The sequence below is a fragment of the Bacillus rossius genome, chromosome 2, assembly GCF_032445375.1.
Source record: "Bacillus rossius redtenbacheri isolate Brsri chromosome 2, Brsri_v3, whole genome shotgun sequence".
Classification (NCBI taxonomy): domain Eukaryota; kingdom Metazoa; phylum Arthropoda; class Insecta; order Phasmatodea; family Bacillidae; genus Bacillus; species Bacillus rossius.
Window position 1 is genome coordinate 57,168,691 of NC_086331.1, and position 19,944 is coordinate 57,188,634.

The 19,944-nt window shown below is 36.5% G+C and overlaps 1 long non-coding RNA gene across 1 annotated transcript; it reads left to right on the forward strand.

The window, feature by feature from the left end:
• Nucleotides 1–8,331: 8,331 nt before the first annotated feature.
• LOC134529304 (uncharacterized) lies at nt 8,332–11,239 on the forward strand. Its single transcript, XR_010074529.1, has 3 exons — nt 8,332–8,712; nt 8,832–8,923; nt 10,077–11,239. It is a non-coding gene; the product is annotated as an uncharacterized LOC134529304 (long non-coding RNA).
• The last annotated feature ends 8,705 nt before the right edge of the window (nt 11,240–19,944 follow it).

The window sequence follows — 19,944 nt, forward strand, 5'->3', positions numbered from 1 at the left end:
GGACCTATTATGTTGCTTCCCGGTCAAGTAAGCCTACGACTTATCTGGCAGACGGCCGCCAATCACGAGGAAGAAACCGCTGGAGCGGGTATACCTCGTAGCTGTCTAATCGGCGTTCAAAATTTTACGCGTATCATTCTTGCCTCTAATAATGAGTTTAAAAGCTGGTGTTATGCCCTGAGTAAATAATATTTCAAAATTTTAATTTGACATTCGTACGGTTTTAATACCGGCCAGACGGCGCAATACATATAAAAAATGTTTGTGTATGAGACCCTGTGCATTTCTGGTTTTGTTCTGGGATAGCGTGAAATGAATTTTCATCTTCATAAAGATTTATTTCAAAACCTGTAAACCCAATGCTGGAGACTTACTAAGTAATTAATTCATGTGTAAGCAGTGTTTGATGTGATTCTTTTTAGATACGTTATGAAAAAATTGCTTATGGTAAATGTTATTCAAAAAATTGTTTCCCGAAACGATTTAAAACGTTGCATGGAAACAAATAGAAAAAAACTCACTCCGATTATTTTACAAGTCAATGACGATAACCTTACATTTTTCACTACTGGAATTTCGTTTATTCTTTACGAACATGGCGATTCTTCATATAACAATAACATAACAATACATAGTACCAAACAATTTTCGGAGGGACTTTATTTACCCACATAACAATTACATGTCATTTTTAGTCACCCAACGAAGCTTAGAGGTTTTAATGACAAACAACATGCAATTGATTGTGAACCACATTAAAACAATATATGTTTGGGATATCACACATAAAGTTGTTAGATTGCTTCTGGCGTTAGTGAAAGTGCATTGTATCCTTTAAGGCTTTTTATAAAATTGCAAGGTATTAAAATAAGTCTCAGAGGCTATTGCTTGCCTCAGTATTTCACCACGAAAATTTATTTTATGAAATTAAAATAACAGTTTCCAAAAAATGCAAGATGTTGTCTTTTTCAGTATATTATTTTTCCATGTTTGCGCTCATAGTGACTTATACGCCAGTAAATCTACCTTTTACCACAAAATTATAATATTTAATATAAAATTAACGCCGGTAGTTACTTATGAAAATAAACGTATTTTTTTACTTACCTCAAAGAATAAGCATCGCTTGTTCTTACAGAAACTAAGTACGCATTAGAAACTACGAGTGTAGCGAGTCATCATAATTTTTGGTTTTGCTATTGGTTTTGGGAATGGTTATAGATTATGGCCCTCCGTATTGGTAAAATAAATGTATAAACAAGAAAAGACTTTTAGAACTAAAAATCTTTGTAACAAGTTTATTTTCTACAAATATGTACAAATGTACATGGAATATCCATAACTTGGTTTGGGTTAAAAAACACAATGTAACAAGAGTTATTTTGTAGCTGCAAAATATTTTCCTAGTGTGTGATTCTGTGTATTCTGTGGTGGTTACTTAGTAACAAATTTAAAATTGTGTGTTACAGCTTAGCTGAATATTTTTGAAAACCCTGCTTACTATCTTATTTATCGTGTTAGGTATCATGCTGCTAAATTGCGAAACTTAAGTTGTACTTACGTAGGGACTTATGTTTAGACATCACGGAGAAATGTGAAAATATAACAAACTTCAAAATGCTGCCAACATACTAATTACTACTCTAGTTCACATAAAGCAAACATAAACCAATTACAGAAGCCGACAACAAAAACGCTACACCTTTTATAAGACGTTAATACACTGAACTATACTTTTGTGCTTTCATTCCCAACTTAATCGGATATTATTAGACAATATAACATTATACGCAGTTTTAATCAGAGATGTTTTCAAGGGTTAGTTTTATAAATTTTAGTTAAGCGTAAATGGACGGTATGCCACCACAAAAATATTACTTCCCTATAACTATTTTTCTTAAAATTTATTTTAAACTAATATTTTTAACATTTGCATGTGATTTATCGATATATATTAGTCAAAACATATAACAACTTTCAGCTGTAAAATTATGTACAGAAACCTAATTTCTGTAATAAATATTATTTGAAAATTCGTGCTGTGCATCTTTATTCTTACTATAGTCCTCGTCAAGAACTATGTTACCCTAATAAAACATTTGAAAATTTTGTTTAATCGAAATACAGACTAATTGTTTGGATAAAGTATTATGTTAGATAAAATCAAATTATTATCTTTGAAAATCTCACAGAAAGCCATTTAGTAAATTATTGCGTCTTTGCTACTATCTTTGATATGTGGGTGATTTGACCCTAATTTGCATTCTTTGAAATGTCGTGCCTTTCTGAAAACAAAATTAAGAGTAAAACCAATTTCTTATTTACGTTTTTAACACTCTTCCACAAGCGTTGCGCTTTACACTGAAAGCCATAGTCTGGCAGGTCTAGCAGCGAAGAGTAAGCTGATTTCGTCCGAACAGAACAGCAGGGATGAATGACCTCGCTTCCACGAATGTCTCTACCAGCTAGCTTTTGAGTTTGGCAACATGGCAGCCCGCCCCCTTTCTGTCGCGGGACTTGATTATCTTACCCGGGAATGCCCAAACCGAATAGAAAGAGAGGTCCCATGCGGGAGAGAGACCGAAATACGAGCGACTCTTGCTATTTGCACAGTACCACTAGCGCAGACATGTAGAATTCTCCAACCGTCCAGCGAACCACGCGCCGTTAAGAGTGAGAGAAAGGCCGGAGACGGAAGGAGGAAATGACAAAATCGAGGAGGAGCCTCGGAGGTCACGGAAAAGCCTCGCAAAAGGTTCAAGCATATCCTCAAAGAGCGCATTGTCGTAACTGGGTAGCTGCTGTCAATCAAGCAGGATTAGCTGCCGCCACTGTGTCTGGTTGGGGTTGGGTTGGGCCGTTATGAAGAGCCAAACAGGAAGGGGGGAGGGGGGAACGATCTCGTCCTGTGACATAGCTGGGATGTGTAAGGCGCAAGGGGAATGGGTCATTTTGCCTAAAAGCATTTTGCCTAATTTTAGGCAAAACGCCGTTTAGGCAAAACACCGTTAGGCAAAACGCTGTTAGGCCAATCGCTGTTAGGCCAATCGCTGTTAGGCAAAATGCCGTTGGCCAAATAGAAGCTAGGCAAAATGCCGTTAGGCAAAATGCCGTTAGGCAAAATGCCGTTAGGCAAATCGCCTATAGGCAAATCGACTTTAGGCAAACCGCTGATAGGCAAAACGCCATTAGGTTAGGTTAGGTTAACTTAGGTTAGCTTAGGTTAGCTTAGCTTAGGTTAGGTTATCTTAGGTTAGATTAGCTCAGGTTAGGTTAGGTAAGGTTAGGCAAAATGCCATTAGACAAATCGCGATTAGCAAAATGCCATTAGGCAAAACGAGGATTTGTCATCATAGTAACATTATAGGCAAAACGCGTTAGGCAAATCGCCGTTGGGCACAACGCCGTTGGGCAAAACACTGTTAGGCAAATCGCTGTTAGGCAAAATGCCGTCAGGCAAAACGCCGTCAGACAAAACGCCGTCAGGCAAAACGCCGTCAGGCAAAATACGGTCAGGCAAAACGCCGTCAGGCAAAACGCCGTCAGGCAAAACGCCGTCAGGCAAAACGCCGTCAGGCAAAACGCCGTTAGGCAAAACGCCGTTAGGCAAAACGCCGTTAGGCAAAACGCCGTTAGGCAAAACGCCGTTAGGCGAAACGCCTTTAGGCGAAATGACTTTAGGCAAATCGCCGTAACGAATTCATGTTTAGGCAAACCGCCGTTAGGCAAATCGCCTGTTACTCGGCGCAAGGAGTGTGTATGTGCGTCCGCTATTTTTGATCGTCTTTTGCTAGCGCGTGCAGTGCATGCTCACGCGCATCAAAAAATCTGTCAAACTCAACTCGCCATAAATCAAAAACCATTTAGTCAAACGACGTCCAAATTTGTCATTATAATTGTGAACTGTTTTGCCAACAATAATATCCGTTAATCTTCTTAATGTAAATAATTTCATTTAAATATATATATTTCACCTAGGAGGCCTTCAAAAACCTAACCGTGACTTGATGTATCTGATTTTTCATTGCGTAGTATTTTAAAGAAAGAAAAGAGAATTTTTTCTGCTTGCATAATATTGCTAAATTTATAGAAATAAAAATTGTATAAGTTTCAACATCTGTTCCAAAATGCTGTAATTTAAAAAAAAATATTGTTGAATACTTTTTTATAGTTAGGTCTTTTGTTGCAGCCGATTTGGGTAGAATTTCAAAGAAAATATACATGTTATATGGCACGTCATTTGCAAAACGAAGATGCAAATTTTGTAATTTGGTTTCAATTTGTATAATATTAATATATGTCTTTCAGGTAATGTAAAACACCTAACAATATTTGAATCGTTAAGTGCAGAATGTAAGTAAGCCACTTTATGCATTAACTTTTTCAAAGTGAATTTACTAATTTTCCAAATAAATTTTTTATTGTGTTTATCATTATGCATTAGGAAACATCTATTTAAAAAAAAGTCAAAAGATATATTTCGAAAATAATATATTAAAAGTTTGTATTGATATTACCTTTTGAAACATATTAATTTGGAATTGGTAACTTGTTGACACTGGATGATTCATTTATGTAACTATCTCGTGTGCATCTGTAAATAGATATAAAAAATCCATTTCAGCAAAGCCTATAGGCGTATGTAGATTTCAAAGTGGAAGTGATTTGAAGATTTTTACAAACTCCTGGAACATTTTAAAAACTTAATGTACATAACATCCTATTATAGATATGTTACCCAATATTAAAAAATGTCCGACTGAACATTTTCTTGCATTCCAGACAGCAAAACTATTTTTAATGTTTTTTCTCAACTCAATGCATTCAGCATTTTATGTCTAAACGAATTTAATATTGTACCTACTAAGTAGTTATGTAATTGTTTTCAACCTTCAAACACTACTTTTCATCCTTGCCACTAATACGTGGTCGTACAAAAATATCCTTTGGACAAAGGTTTAAGGTGATATTAAAAAAAAGTAATAAAAATAAAATTCTATTAAATTGATACTTATTAAGGTTATTGGTTTTTATAATCCAAACTTCGGTTTTTATTGTTCTTTTTATCCACAATTATTTCAGCTTAACGTTTTAGGAAAAGTTTGTTAAGTTTTATAAAAAATATTTGTTAAAAGAGTAATAACATTTTAAGATTTCTATCGTTTTTATTCCCACCCCACGCAGTAATGGTTTGTAACATAAAATTTACTTAGGAAAATATTTGCAACACTTAAAATGTAAACAAAAACAAAAATTAATTCCATAGAGTACATGATAATGAGCTTTTAATTATTCTCATATCCCATACCAAAGTTTTTAAAATCCCTTTCAGCAATGGTTTGTATTATCAAGAATGTTCTTAGATAAAATGGTTTGAATGAATATTATAAGATTTAAACACAGTTTGAACGGATTTTATAGTATGCCTAAGAAGGGAAATGTAATTTTTTTTAATTATACCACTCTTTTTTAAGTCCCTTATAGCAATTGTTTGTGTAATTAAAAATTTTTCTACACGTAAGTTTAAGATTATAATTATTAAATTAATACCAAAATCGTACGAATTTCGAAGTTGTGCCCTTGCTATGATTTTTTTTTCGTTCTCCAACTCTTGTCTTTTTAACCCCTTGCAATATTGGCTCGTCCCGTAAAAAATAATTTTAGACAAAAGTTTAAGATAAAAATTATAAGTTTTACAAAAAATTTTTACTGATTTCATAGTGTTTCTTCTAAGGGAGTAATGGTTTTTATAACTAACCCCTATTTATATAACCCCTTTAAAAACAGTTCGTCTAATCAAAAAATGTTTTAGACTAAATTTTAGATCAAAACTAAAAGATTAACAAAAATTTGAACGGATTTGGTAGTGTTTCTTCTAAGGGCGTTATGAATTATTTTTAATAAATTGCCCCTATTTTGAACCCCTTTCAGAAAACGTTTGTCTAATCTAAAAATGGTTTAGTCAAAAGTTTAGATAAAAATCATAACAATAATACAAAATCGCATTGATCCGAAGTTGTGCCTACATTGGGAGCTATGATTTTTTTATTGTCCTCAAACTCTTGTTTTATCAACCCCCTGCAGTTATGGTTGGTCGTATAAAAATAGCTAAGACCAAAATTCATTGCATTACTTGTACAAATTTTAATACGTTCAAACGAATATGATATTTCTCATATTATGGGAGTTAAAGCGATTTTTCGGGTTTTCGAAAAACCTTCCCCAATTCTACCACTTTGGTCAGATATTGCCTATTAACGAACTTGATCGAGATTTTCCACTTTCAGAATTATTTATCAGTTTAGAAGTGATTGGTAAAAAAAATTGCTACAGTTATCGTGTCCACAAATTGTATTTGAGGTCTATGGACCATGAAACGAAAAACTATATAAAAATTTCCCATAATTCGCACCGTGGGTTTGGCTACAATAGGTAGTATTCACTTAAAATTTACCTAATAACAATCAGTGTAAATCGTGTCAGTACTTATAAATATTCTTTGACAGAAATTTCGTGAAAAGTTGCGTATAGAATTAGGATTAAAAGTAATGCGTACTACATAAAATATAAAAATTCATTCTAAAGGTAAAATTGTTTATTCGTCTAGCTCTGCAAATTATGTGTTAACAGTTTTGGGGGAGCATTGTTTACATCCTTTTTTAAATAATTATATTACTCAAAATAAATTATTATAATTTTACGTTTGTTTCGTTTTCCATGAAATCTTAAAACATCGACAAATGTGCATTTAGAAAAAGAAGGGGAGGAAAGTATTTTCAGTATATAGTTGTAAGTTTGTGTTGTAAAAGTAAATACGCAAGGAAAATATTTTAACTGAATTTGTTTGTAAACACCAAACTGAATTTTCCTTATGTGTGGTTGGCCTGAAATTGGTGAAGAAACATGTTAAGCGAAGATGTAACTCGTTGGATCACATATTGTATAACCAAATGTATTGTTATCATTAGTTTTGCTTGGATTTAACACAAAATTACATAAATTAAATATGATGTATTTGTTAAGTAACATAACAAGTGGTCTATGCTGACAATATTTAAGTGTTCTCGTCGTATTGTTTTAAATGGAAAATTACCATGTTAGATTTAGCCATTGTTTTCATTTAAAATCGTAATTTTTCAGAATACACCATCGTGCCAGTTATTTATTGTAATATGTTGACATTGTTTGACATTGTCTGTAGTCTTGTTGTAAACGAAATACGTTAAACAAATTTTCTGGGCATACAATTTCATAAACTGTAATTCAATTTCTGTTTTATAATAAGCACATGATAAAGAAAGATAAAAAAATGCAAAGGTCTCGTTGCGACCTCAGCTTATCATCCTTAATAAATTTAAGTAGTAAAGTAACATACAACAATTCGGTGTGTAGATAAATTCATTTTTGTTGTCAATTCCATTTGATTTTTTCTAGTGTTTTAGTTGCAGAGCAAATCGAAAACAAAACTTCATTATTTCAATAGTCAGTCTGCTAGCAAAAACCTCCCAATTTTAAATATACGTGGAAAATATATGATATTGTATTTACACAAATAATACAAATAATTTGTAACAAAACGTAAAATTAATGATATGGTAGTTAAATTGCGTGAATGAGCCTATGGTGAACCTAGCATCCAACCAAATAGTGGTCAGTACACACTTCGAACTTTCTTGTACGAAAATGTGTACCCTTAAATATTTAGAATGCATATTTGGAAATTGTGTTTGAACCAGTTGGAGTTTATTCGCTCAATATTAATTGTTTAGGCATAAGGGAAAATAATGAAGGCAAAAATGGAAATATAGTTGTTAAGAGGACTACGTCATTATTTTAGCGACATGATGCAAAACAGGCAATATTTCTTCGAAAGGCGATCCGAGATTTTTTGCATTTGAACGTTGCCGGGGATCTCCCGTTTCCCCCGCCCTTCTCATTCCGTCGCGTCTGCATCCTTCAGGGCATGCAGATGACAACGGGCGCCCAGTTACAAGTCTGCCCTCGGGGTATGAGACTCGTGTACCCTACTCATAAAATTTTTATTTATTCATTCACTTAGACATCATTATTTTCAAATTACTTTGTTCTCCGAAAGTTATTTCGTATAACAACATTTGCGTGTATTCGTAAACTGTTCGTTTACATTCGACTTGTTTAAGAAATATAAGAAAAAATATAAGGGCGGGTACAGACTAGAACATTTCAACGGACAGAACATTGTTCGCGAACATGTTTGCAACCAATGTGGACGGGAAAACGAACATTTCCCCGTAACAAAAAATGTTCGGTTGTTTGTTCGGTTGCGATACGATATTTGTTGGTTTTTGCCCGTCACATCAAAGGATGTTCGCCGTGGCTCGGATAACAGTCTGGACGTCGCTGCGAACACTTCCTGCGAACATTCAGTTGTCGACGTGGAGCGGTGTTGTCTTCACGGAGTTAGTAGCGGTGCGTGACTCTTTTGTTATATGAGAATGGAGTGGTCCAAGGAAGATCAAATAAAACTGATAGATTTGTATAAACAACAAACAGTGATATGGGACCCAAACAATGTTAATCATTTCAACAAAATTAGAAAACAAGACGCGTGGGAAGAAATCGGGGCCGAAATGGACAGAGATGTGGACGAATGTAAGAAGAAAATGGAGAGTTTGCTATCAGCATTAAGAAGGGAGAGGAAGAAAATGAAAGACACTGCTGGAACTGGAAAAGGTGGGTTCATTTCAGTTTTATTTTTTAAAGTGGATTTTTTTAAAACATAAGTACATTTTGATTACGTAAACAAAATTTTAAGTCGCACAAATTGTTCTACAAACAGTAATTTGTTACAGGAACTGACGAAATGTACAGAAGTTCCTGGTTCGCTTTCGAAAGTCTACGTTTCTTGCTGGACAAAAATAAACCAAGAAAGACAATTTCGACGGTAAGTACAAGTTGCTTGGTACCAAACGTTCATACTAAGCATATTCATCTTGCCACGTTACTTTCCCTTCTCGTGTAAAATACTCCGCCAACTCTTCCCTTACGTCAAGTACCGCATTCTTTGATCTGCGGGGAACCCTTGTAACTGGCAACAACGAACCCATATCTGTACCATCATCCCTCCAACGCCCGTGTATTACGTCTCCCGCTTCTTCATTATCAAATGTTCCCGGGGGTGTGTAAACTGTAGCAGATTCTGGTCTTTTTCTCAAGAAATTGTGAAGCAAGGCAACAGTCATTACAACTCGCTCAGCATTTTGTGGTTCTAAGAGAAGAGGTTTCCTCAGCACGCGAAAAATTGAAGATGCAATGCCGAACACGTTTTCCACAACCCTGCGAGTACTGCACAACCTGTAGTTAAAAATCCGTTCCTTTGTCCCTTTACGATGATAACCAGCATATACCTTCATAAGGTTGCCCGACAAAGGAAATGCTTCATCCCCAATAAAAAAATATGGGATATCTGTGTTTCTGTTCCTCAATGGGGCGGCGGGAGGAAGATGCAATGAGTTCGATGCAATCCTTTTGCCCAGCTCAGAATTTGCAAATACGCCACCATCCGATATTCGGTCTTGGCATCCCACATCTACAAATAAGAAATTGTAATTGGCATCTACCAAAGCAAAAAGTACTATACTGAAAAATCCTTTGTAGTTTATGTACTCGCTTCCACTATTCATAGGTGACTGTAATACAACGTGTTTACCGTCGAGCGCGCCTACACAATGTGGGAAATGCCACTTGCTTTCAAATTCTCTTGCTACTGCCGCCCATTCTTCTTCAGTAGTAGGAATCTGTAACAGATATATTCAGAACCACATGTAACGACCGGTTGTTATAATTCTCCTTTGACATTTATCCCATTTATTTCATTTACATGTTTATGTTTCTGCCTAACTCAGTGGCAACTAGTCCAATGAAGGGGACGCAGAAACATTATTATACACACGTATTTGACTTGAAATTTTGCAAAATGCAAGAATTACTGTTGTGTGGTGTAATAACAATTTAAACGATGTAGCTATAAAACCAGTGAAACATTATTTGGCTCAAACGATAATTTATTTATAATTACTTATTATGACATTTTTCAGATGCGAGTAGAAAGCGAAGAGAGAGACGTAGAATGTGGTGCAGTTGGAGAATCAGCACAGGAAACTGTACCGAAAAAGAAGAAGCAGCGAGTCGAAGATGCACGTCTGGACAAAGCCTTTCATATATTGTCGTCCACCGCGAGTCAGCTTAACGATGAGTGCCAACATTTTGGAAATTTGGTCGCATCTAAGTTGAGACAGTACAACGTTGATACTAGATGTACAATTGAAAATGACATTATGGGTATTTTCCTTCGCGCTAACAGGGGTTTCTACAATAACACTCAGAATTTTATACAACCACACTATCCATGTCATTTTCCATCGGACAACTCTGTCATGCAGTCAAACACTGTATTGTCCAACCCTACAACCCCGTGTCCTTCAGCAGGATCACCTACCTTGACGTCTGATGATGATGATTTCATTATTCACGATCTCTTATAAAATATTTTTGTTTTAATTACAGTGCTCCTAATGATTTGTAACACAGTGTAAACAACTTTGTCATTTCTTATAAATAAATGTAGAAAATTACGTTAATAAATCTTTCAATTACACAGTACCGCAGAATAAGTCAATACTTACCTTAATGTAATCCTCAAGTCCTTCGATGAGAGCAGAACACACTTCAGGAATAACTGTGCTGATAGTCTGTTTTGAAATTTTAAATACATACTGAAGGCTGGTATACGAATCACCAGTTGCTAAAAAACGTAATGTCAATGCCAGTCTTTCTGTAATTGGAATTGCTTTTCTGAACGACGTATCTCTCTTACCAATTTTCGCTCCTATCAAATTGATCAACCACTCAAAATCTGATGGGTGCATTCTTGTAAAGTTCTTGTAAAGACCACTGACTGACTGAAAACTTAAGTCTGCCAACAAGTTCGAGCCACTATATGTTGTCCTACTTTCATACAGTTTTGTAATCCACCAACGGCGAGATTTCCTTCGCTTTTTAACCGCATAGTGAATGTAAATATATACAGCTGCTGCTACTTGCGCCTGTGTACTCATCGTGCCACTGCTAAGTACGGAATGGGTCACAGGGAACACACCTCGAACAATGTTCGCAAACAATGTTCTTTCGAAATCTGAACACTGTTCGTAAAATGTGTCGAACACTGTTCGCTGTTCTGTTCGCTAAAATGTTCTAGTCTGTACCCACCTTAACTGTCACTGTCCTGCACTAGCTAGTAAACAAGTCCTTGTATGCTAGACACTTATATGCTCTGTGATCACTCGCACAACAAACGCTCCCTACAAGACGAAGCGAATAAGCAGGTATTATACAAGAAAGATGCCCGTGTGAACTACGCTGTGTACTTTTGCTGTTTACATCGTTTCACCTTTAATCGTCCCTGTGGCAAGTTATATTATAGATTTGCGAATGTAAAATAGGTACTACGTTTAGTTTTTAAAATTACTTTTACAAGATGTAAATAAGTAGGCCTACAGTCGTTCATGGGATAGACTATATACCATTTAAGCCAAAAGCTTGTAACGGCATGATTTTGTGTGTGTATATATATATAATTACGAACATTCCGTTGATATTGTAATGCAAAGGTAGAACTAACATAAATAAACCAACGAAATACTACCGCTTACGCAAGTTATTTAAACAATAAATTCAACTCTAATTTTTATGAGTGCTGTTGATAACGTTCAAACGATCACAATATGCGATAACCTGTGATCACGTTAACAGTGTCTCTTCTCTTACACACATTTATATATTGTCTTCGCAAACCCAACTTCTTTCAGAAATGATAAAAACTTTACGTCTATTATAGAACGCACAGTGCGGCATATTAACGAGGAGTTATAACGGACCAAATATAATCTGCCATGTTCCTGGCAGCGTAGTGGCTCTAGATTGTTACGTATTCAACTATATGCCCTCACCACTGACCTACACATTATACCTACCCACTCTTTGTACCATGGCTGTTACCCTGATGATGGAGATTACAATTTCTGGCTAAAGAGTAGCAAGATTAACAACATTAACACTGCTTTAATCTTTAAGTTGAGTCACTTCAATACATTACGTAAACAGCATTGTAATAATATAAATTTATGATGTCACGAAGATTAAACAATATAAGAACTAGTGGAACGCTAGCTTTTTTGAACTGAAATAACATTGGTAAGCAAGCATTTTAAGAACTTTTGTCTTTAACTTCCGTTACGTAATTCTCCATGATGCTTTTAAATGCTTGTTTCTGAAAAGTTTTAATTTACAATACAGTACGTTGCAGACTTAAATTCAGTCAGACATCTCGGTCTGTTTTAATTTGCACACTACCGTTATCATATTAATGAACGGCCAGACACAACTATAAAAGCATCCTTTACAGTCAGGGCTGCGAGTGATTTGTCAAGTAGACTGTGAGTTCTGCATATGTATTTAAATCTCATTTTGTCAACTTATTGAAGGGAGGTGAATTATTTTATTGAGACAGTGAATAAGTGCAGTTTTGCAAGTATAAGTTCAAGGCAAGGAAATGGTAAATACTACATCAAACACAATCACAATAACACGAAATGGTTAATCTGGACATGACTAAGCTTCGAGGCGGGGCTAATAGTACAATATCGACCAACTTAGCAGCTTGGTACGCTGTTTATCATAAGGTAGGTGACCCAATGGTGGCCATACCTAAGCTTTCAGTAATTTTCTTAATTTTTCTTTAGTGTTTAAAAACATTTAAATATTTTTTTAATGATTGAGATTCATTCTTTACAGTATACAAAAATTACAGCCATGTATTAGTCACCACAACCGAGTAAAAATTAAAAATATAAGAACCAGCAAATGGGCCACCTTTGGAACACGGGTACCAAAGGTGGCCCACCATGAGTTACCTAAGGTGGCCCATACTGGATTTAGACATTTAAACCTAAAACTAAAGTGATTTGACAACAAAATACCTAACAAATGGATATTCATTCATATCACATATGATCGACAGGCATAAAAATGTATTAATCATTACTAAAAACATTACTTATCAATAACAACAGTTATTAAATTAAAGGTCTGTAGGTGTAAAACAAAAATATGCATTATTAATAAGTGATACATATTTACAGAATCAATTTTCAGTCTGAATCTCGACAAAACATGCAACGGAAATTTGGTATTACATCGTTACGAGCAATACCTTCACATGCTTCGTGCACATAACGCAAACAGAGATAGCAAAGTCTCATATCTTCAACTCTGTCAGTCTTGCATAGGTGGCAGAACCAGGAATCATTGGGCTGGTTTTTCTTCTGAGAAGATGTGCTGGGCAGTTCATAATGTGTCACTAATATCTTTCTCTTTTTTGTTTCTTTCAGATCAATTTTCTCTTTAACCTCGGTCTTCTTACTTTTCGCTTCAGAATTTATCACGTTCGACTTAGAATGTTTTTCTTCGGTTGCAGAAATAATCTCGTTGGTCTTAGTATTCATCTCTTTGTTTTCAGACTTGTTTTCATTTATTTTTGAAATTGTTTTTTCTTTTAGCCACATTCTTCTTGTCCGTAATTTGATTGCTGTTTTCTTGGGATGCAGTCGTGACATTTTGGAAAAGACCAGCTATAACCTTTTGACCTCTGTAGTTTATTGATTTGCGTCTTTCTTTAATTTTGGGGATACCTTTTTTCTTGAAATTGGGTGTTCTCAAAATTTCTGTTATCGTAGGTGATAACTGACACTGTTCAGACTCTGAATGGTCGGTAACATCAAGATTTTCAGAGCTTCAATCATGCTCAGAGTAATCTGATTCTGAGAAAGAGCTTACACCTTTACATTCTTGGGTGTTTGGACATGATTTTTGTTTTGTCTTCAAGTATGTTATACTCCAACTGCAAGATGGCTCCACTGAAAAAGCCATTTCTTCTTCGGTACTATTTTCATGTTTGAAGAAAGCATCATTTTCTGGTGGTTGAATGGAAAGAGTGTCTTCTACGAGTCTGAGTGGTTGGAAAGTGGGTTCACTTGGTGCAAATGCCTCATCAGGGATGGCACTGGGATCAAAGGGATGTATTCCAGTTGCTCTAAAGCCAATGCAGATATTGGATGGGGTGATAGACTTAGCCCAGGCCCTGGAAAAAACACTTCCAAATTGATATATCTTGATAACTCGACCAGCAGTAACAACTTCTTCTGTGTCAGTATTATTTCCATGCCCTCTTTGTGTCCAAAAAAGTGTTACCTCATTGTCCCAGTTAACTTCATATGACTTGAACACACTTTTGTCTAATGGTTGAAGCTCATGTGTTGTGTTGCTAGGCAGACAATATAAGGTTATCTCATGTGATTCTGCAGAAACAACTATGTTTGCATCAATGTGTGAGGATGCTCCATCAAAAATTAAGAGGGCAGGGCCAAGAGTCTTGTATTTTGCAAAGTATTCAAGCCACTTGATGAAAGTCAGTGAATTCATCGACCCTTTAGGAGTCATAAATACCTGACTCCCTGTAGGTAAATTTTCAGTCAACTCTGGTTTCAAACGATTTCCTTTGTACAGGATGACAGGAGGCACTGCATGACCTAACACATTTACACAAGCTACTATTGTACAGTTTTAGCCATGTTCACTAGCCACATAATGTAGACGTCTAGCTCCTTTTTTCGCTAAAACCGTTTGTGCTTTATGAAGACAAAGTCTGTTTTCCTTTTCATCTATGTTATAAATTGACTGTGGCTTATCTATCACTCCAAGCTCTAGCATAACATTTATCAATTTGTCAAAATGATCATTAACAATAAATATGTTCATTTTTTGTGCTCTTGCAGGGTTAAGATTTTATGACTTCCTTTTGGATACAGTTTGGGTGCCTTTGCAAGAACAATCTAAGCCATTTTTTTTCCAGCTGATGCTGTGTTGAGATTGAATGGATGTTTTATTTCACTAAGCTGACAAAAATTGAACACAGTTCTTTTCAAACCTTTTGGAGTGAGTGGCATTCCTTTATCAGCTAATCTGAGGATTCACTTGCACAACTCTAACTCCTGGTCAATAGAAAGAACAGGTTTACCTGCAATTTTCTGACGACTACCTGACAACAGTTGATTTCACAGAGTCCTCCTGGGAATGGCATGTGTGATGACAGCGCTTCTTACCGACACTTTGTCTTTTAAAACACTGTCCATAGCCTTCGTGAGATCCTCTTACGTCCATGATATTCCTAGCTTTCTTTTCATGATGGCCTAAAATGGAAACCCAAAATATTACAAAAATGGCTACTAGCACGGGATTCTAACATAAAAAATAACAATTTTGACAACTGGTAAAAGCTATAAGCTTGAAATTACTGTTTATTACAATGATATAACTTTTAACCTCTAAATATTTATGGATCTAGAGGAATGCAGAATAATGTACCTCGTTAACAATTAAATTCATATTTGCTCTATACAACTATCTATATTTATATTATTCTAAATATAAAACAAATTTCAAACAAGGTTCCCAAGGTAGCCCACTATGGCCACCTTAGGAACCAATCCCACGACGTTTTCAACAGTATTTTGGTATTGTAGAGAAAAATAAAACTTACATGTTATATATGCTTACATATTCATAACACCCATGTGAATATCTTTCCGAAATTATATAACAACAATGAAATGTCTAAACATTAACTAGTTTTATTTAAGTTTCAAACTCACCTTGAAAATAACAAGCGTGGCCTGCGTGAACAGCGCAACTCTAATGATGGCACACAACATGGCGGCCGTTCAACCGAGAAGCTTAGATCCTCGTTTCTCTACCTAGATCGCGTCTCTGTCCAACAAGATATTCTCATATTGCGGCTAGTGGCAGTGCCAACATGAAAAACTAACTGTGGGCCACCTTGAGAACCCGGGCCACCATTGGGTCACCTACCTTATATAACACTAGCTTCCCGACCCGGCTTCGCACGGCTATACTAATGGAAAAAAATTAAGCAACATCTCCCATTTACAGTAATGGTAAATAAAAAAATTCTGTGAACATTTATAACAATGCTGTATAATGTACCGGATAGAAAATGAATAGCACCGATGGTTTCCCGACTCGTGCACGCAACGTACAACTGATGTACCCGTACTTCACTACGGTAGTCTACAGGCAGATCACTCTTGCGCCGCTCATTATACATGCCCCTCCTTGTGGGTACGCCACTGCCGCGCGATGCCCGTTGCCATGGAGATGCAGAAGGCATGAACAATGCAAAATCCTGTTCTCATGCAGACAAAGTACCCACTGTTGCCTGGTTTTAACCACCCATGGGATCTAATTTTCGGAAAATGTCATCCTGCGTAACATAAGGAACATTACTGTGAAGTTTCAAGTCTGTAAAATATATATAGTTGAAAAAAAGGGCATTTTTTGATATTTAAAGTACACGCAAAATTTCAACGGTGATGAGGACTGCACTAACAATGAAATAGTCGTTAACTTCTAGCGCCTGCGGCATCGTCAACACACACTTCGTACATGTACTGCATGTTGTACCTAACCCCCTCCAACGCATTTGATTCTAAATTGGACTTTTAGTAAGGATCCCTAATGTAATTGATAATATAATATAGTCTATAGCCTTCCTCGATAAATGTACTATCCAACACTGAAATAATTTTTCAAATCGGACCAGTGGTTCCTGAGATTAGCGCGTTCAAACAAACAAACTCTTCAGCTTTATAATATTAGTATAGATTGATAATATTTACTCAGTCACTGAACTGTTTATTAGTGCTACATTCGTTTAGTCACGAACTATTTATTGGTTGCCGCAAAAAAATCTGTTCCCACAAAATGTATTTTCCTCAATATAATAACTGTAATGCAAAGGGGCCGATTTATAATTATGCTCCTTTTCAAAAATGGTCTGTGGTTATACCATTTCTTGAAAACTCATGCCAGTTTTGCGCATCTGGAATGACAGCTACAGGAATACGGAATTGTATGATCGATGCTATGGGACTTATTATAACAAAGCGTGGGCGAACCGAGCATTCTGACTAAGATTTATAATGCTTTAAACAAATTGGTTGTTCCCGGGTGTAATTACGCCATTAAAAGCTGGCTACATTACGTGGAAGTAAAAACTACTTTACAAAAATTACAGACGCGCGCGTGATAGCAATGTTTATTAAACATAAATACGATATTCACCCATATACACTGTCTAAAACTTGGGTCCGATTGGAACAATATTTTTCAGAGCGAAAATTTGTACGAACACAGTCATAGCCTTGATTGTATAGGTACACATGGTTGTTATACGTTCTTTGAATGTTTGATGCAATGGGGAATTTTGATTTAGTGAATAAATTTGTACATACGCCATTGCAGTTTTGACTGCTAGTCATGTAAAAAACTCCGAAAATCAAATAAATAAATAAAATATTAAAAAAAGAAATATAATTTCCAAAGCAAAACAAGACCGAGTCAGATTTATTCGAACACAGTTTGAACCAGCAAGGAAAATAAAAATAAATATGGACAATTGTGCCGGAAATTTGGTATTTCGACATGTTTTTCTTTTATTGTTTATATAAATTTAGATTATTTTTGGAAATTTTATTTTTCTTTATAATTTGGTTACTTCGGGTGATTTACTCTTCGTTAGGCTGGTGTACTCCCCTTAGTTAAACTTTGTGCCAGTAGACTGAAGCACCTTTCCCAGAGACATATCTGATCTTTTGCAAATCTAAGACTTCGTTGGCAGCCCGTTTGACATTTCGCTCGATTGCAGGCACGTCCCAGGCCTGTAACTTTACTTCCCTTCATGACTAAAACCACCTACTACAGCTCTGGACGAGTTGTTACCATTTCTCAGAGACGAGCTGACCATAGCCTTTCCCGTCACGCATTCGTCTTAAGTTCACTCCCCGAAAGTCACGGCTAGGAGACCCGTTCCCAGCCCGGTTGCGTTTTCTGCCCCCCATACTCCACCTACACCCCACCTGGATTCTAAGAATTTGCCTAATAGCAGTGACCTGTCGTAAACCCCGCCAGGCAGCAACTGCCTCCAAGGACGACTGGCATAAAAAATGTGTGTGCAAAGATGGAACACACACAACATCTAGCTGCGGACATAGTAACTTCTTCTCTTGTGGCGAGCCTGTGGACCTGACCCCCATGATATCTCGTGGCAAACTCGCCTACCTCCCAGCTACCTTCCCCTGTAGGCCAACAGAGTGCTGCACCTGATTGCCCCTTTAGCCCCTGGTTTTAGCAGACGTCTTGGGCGAGTCGATTCTTTTTTATTTCAGACACCCCTCAACAGGTAGCGCTAAAGTCGGCCAGTGCTACCAACTTCGAGACATCTAAGTCAGAGTTTTTTATGATGCCCACTCGGGGAACTTCGGAACCTTTCGGTCCGGACGTCCCAGTTCCCCCCTCCACTTTCGATTGAACATTTACTTTAAATTACCAGACGCGGTTCTTCGCGAGACACTTCGCGTCGCGACTGCAGACGGGCCGTGTGTGATTATCGACGAGACGCACCACTATACTTCCATCCGGCCGCAACCGACGATGTAATCGCTTAATTAAGGGATGCTATCTCTGTAATCTTTTTTTAAGTAGTTTAGTCCGTCTGCGTAGTACAACGAATAGTTAGTTTTCTTTAAATAATTTCTTTTGAAATGGTAGAAACGTCCGCGCCCAGCCGCGTATTCGCGGGCTCCAGTTCCTGGCTGGTGACGCATCGGAAAACAGAAGCCAACTTCCCTGTCTGGTGAGTTACGATCCGCGACTTTCCCCAACCTCCCCTTAACTTTTGCGGGCATTCTCTGCCCAGTTTATACTGTCTGTGTACAAGTTCTGATCAGTTTTGATTCGGACTGTTCCAGACAGGGTCCGAGAGCCGGACGCCGAATTAGCATTTTCGTCACCCTTCCTCTACAACACACAGGTGCCCTGGCATCATGCTCCCGATTGATATCCAGGAAACGAAGCCCTGACCTCCAGTGCTTCTGTATCTATTAACCTTTTTCTGAACTTTCTTAAACTACGCCGTCAGACGAAGTTCATCAGATAAACATCATTTCTGGACTTTAAGAATACTGGGATGGTTTAAACATATTTGTATTGTTTTCATTGGTTTATGTAATTTTTTTTAATGAAACCTTTTTATAAGTTAATTTCGGGCCTGCCCGATATTTTTATTTCTTTCTGAATATACCTGATAGCTGTTTAAGTATGTAATTGATATTGTATGTTAATATTTTTTAATATCTGTTATAAGTTTCCTCAGTATGGAGTATTAATGTTCAGATGGAATCACACCTTTTTTTTCTAATATTCATTTCTCTAAACCTTGTGAAACCTTAAAGATCCCCAGCACATAATACAACGAAAATATCACAGACAAAATATTTAACCTCAAAAAAACTAGACAGCACAAGAATTCCATGAAAGGAACTTAGTCAAGAAAAATAATGTATTAAACACAGACGAACACAGTGGACATACAGTGAGACAGATTGGATGCAGGCAGACAGAAAAACTGGACAACACAGCAAACACATAAATAAAACGATGAAAAAAACAAATACTATGGACAACACAACTACGACAGCACTAACAAACACAGAAGTGTTTCAATGACAGTATTTGCTACGTTTTGGGAACTGACATATGTTCCCGCCATCAGTCACAGACTTTTTGTGCCTGATGTCATTGAAAAACTTCTGTGTTCGTTAGTGCTGTTGTCGTTGTGTTGTTCATAGAATTTTTTATTTCATCGTTGTGTTTGTGTGTTTGCTGCGTTGTCCAGATTTACTGTCTGTTTGCATCCAATCTGTCTCACTGTATGTCCACTGTGTTCGTCTGTGTTTAATACATTATTTTTCTTGACTAAGTTCCTTTCACGGA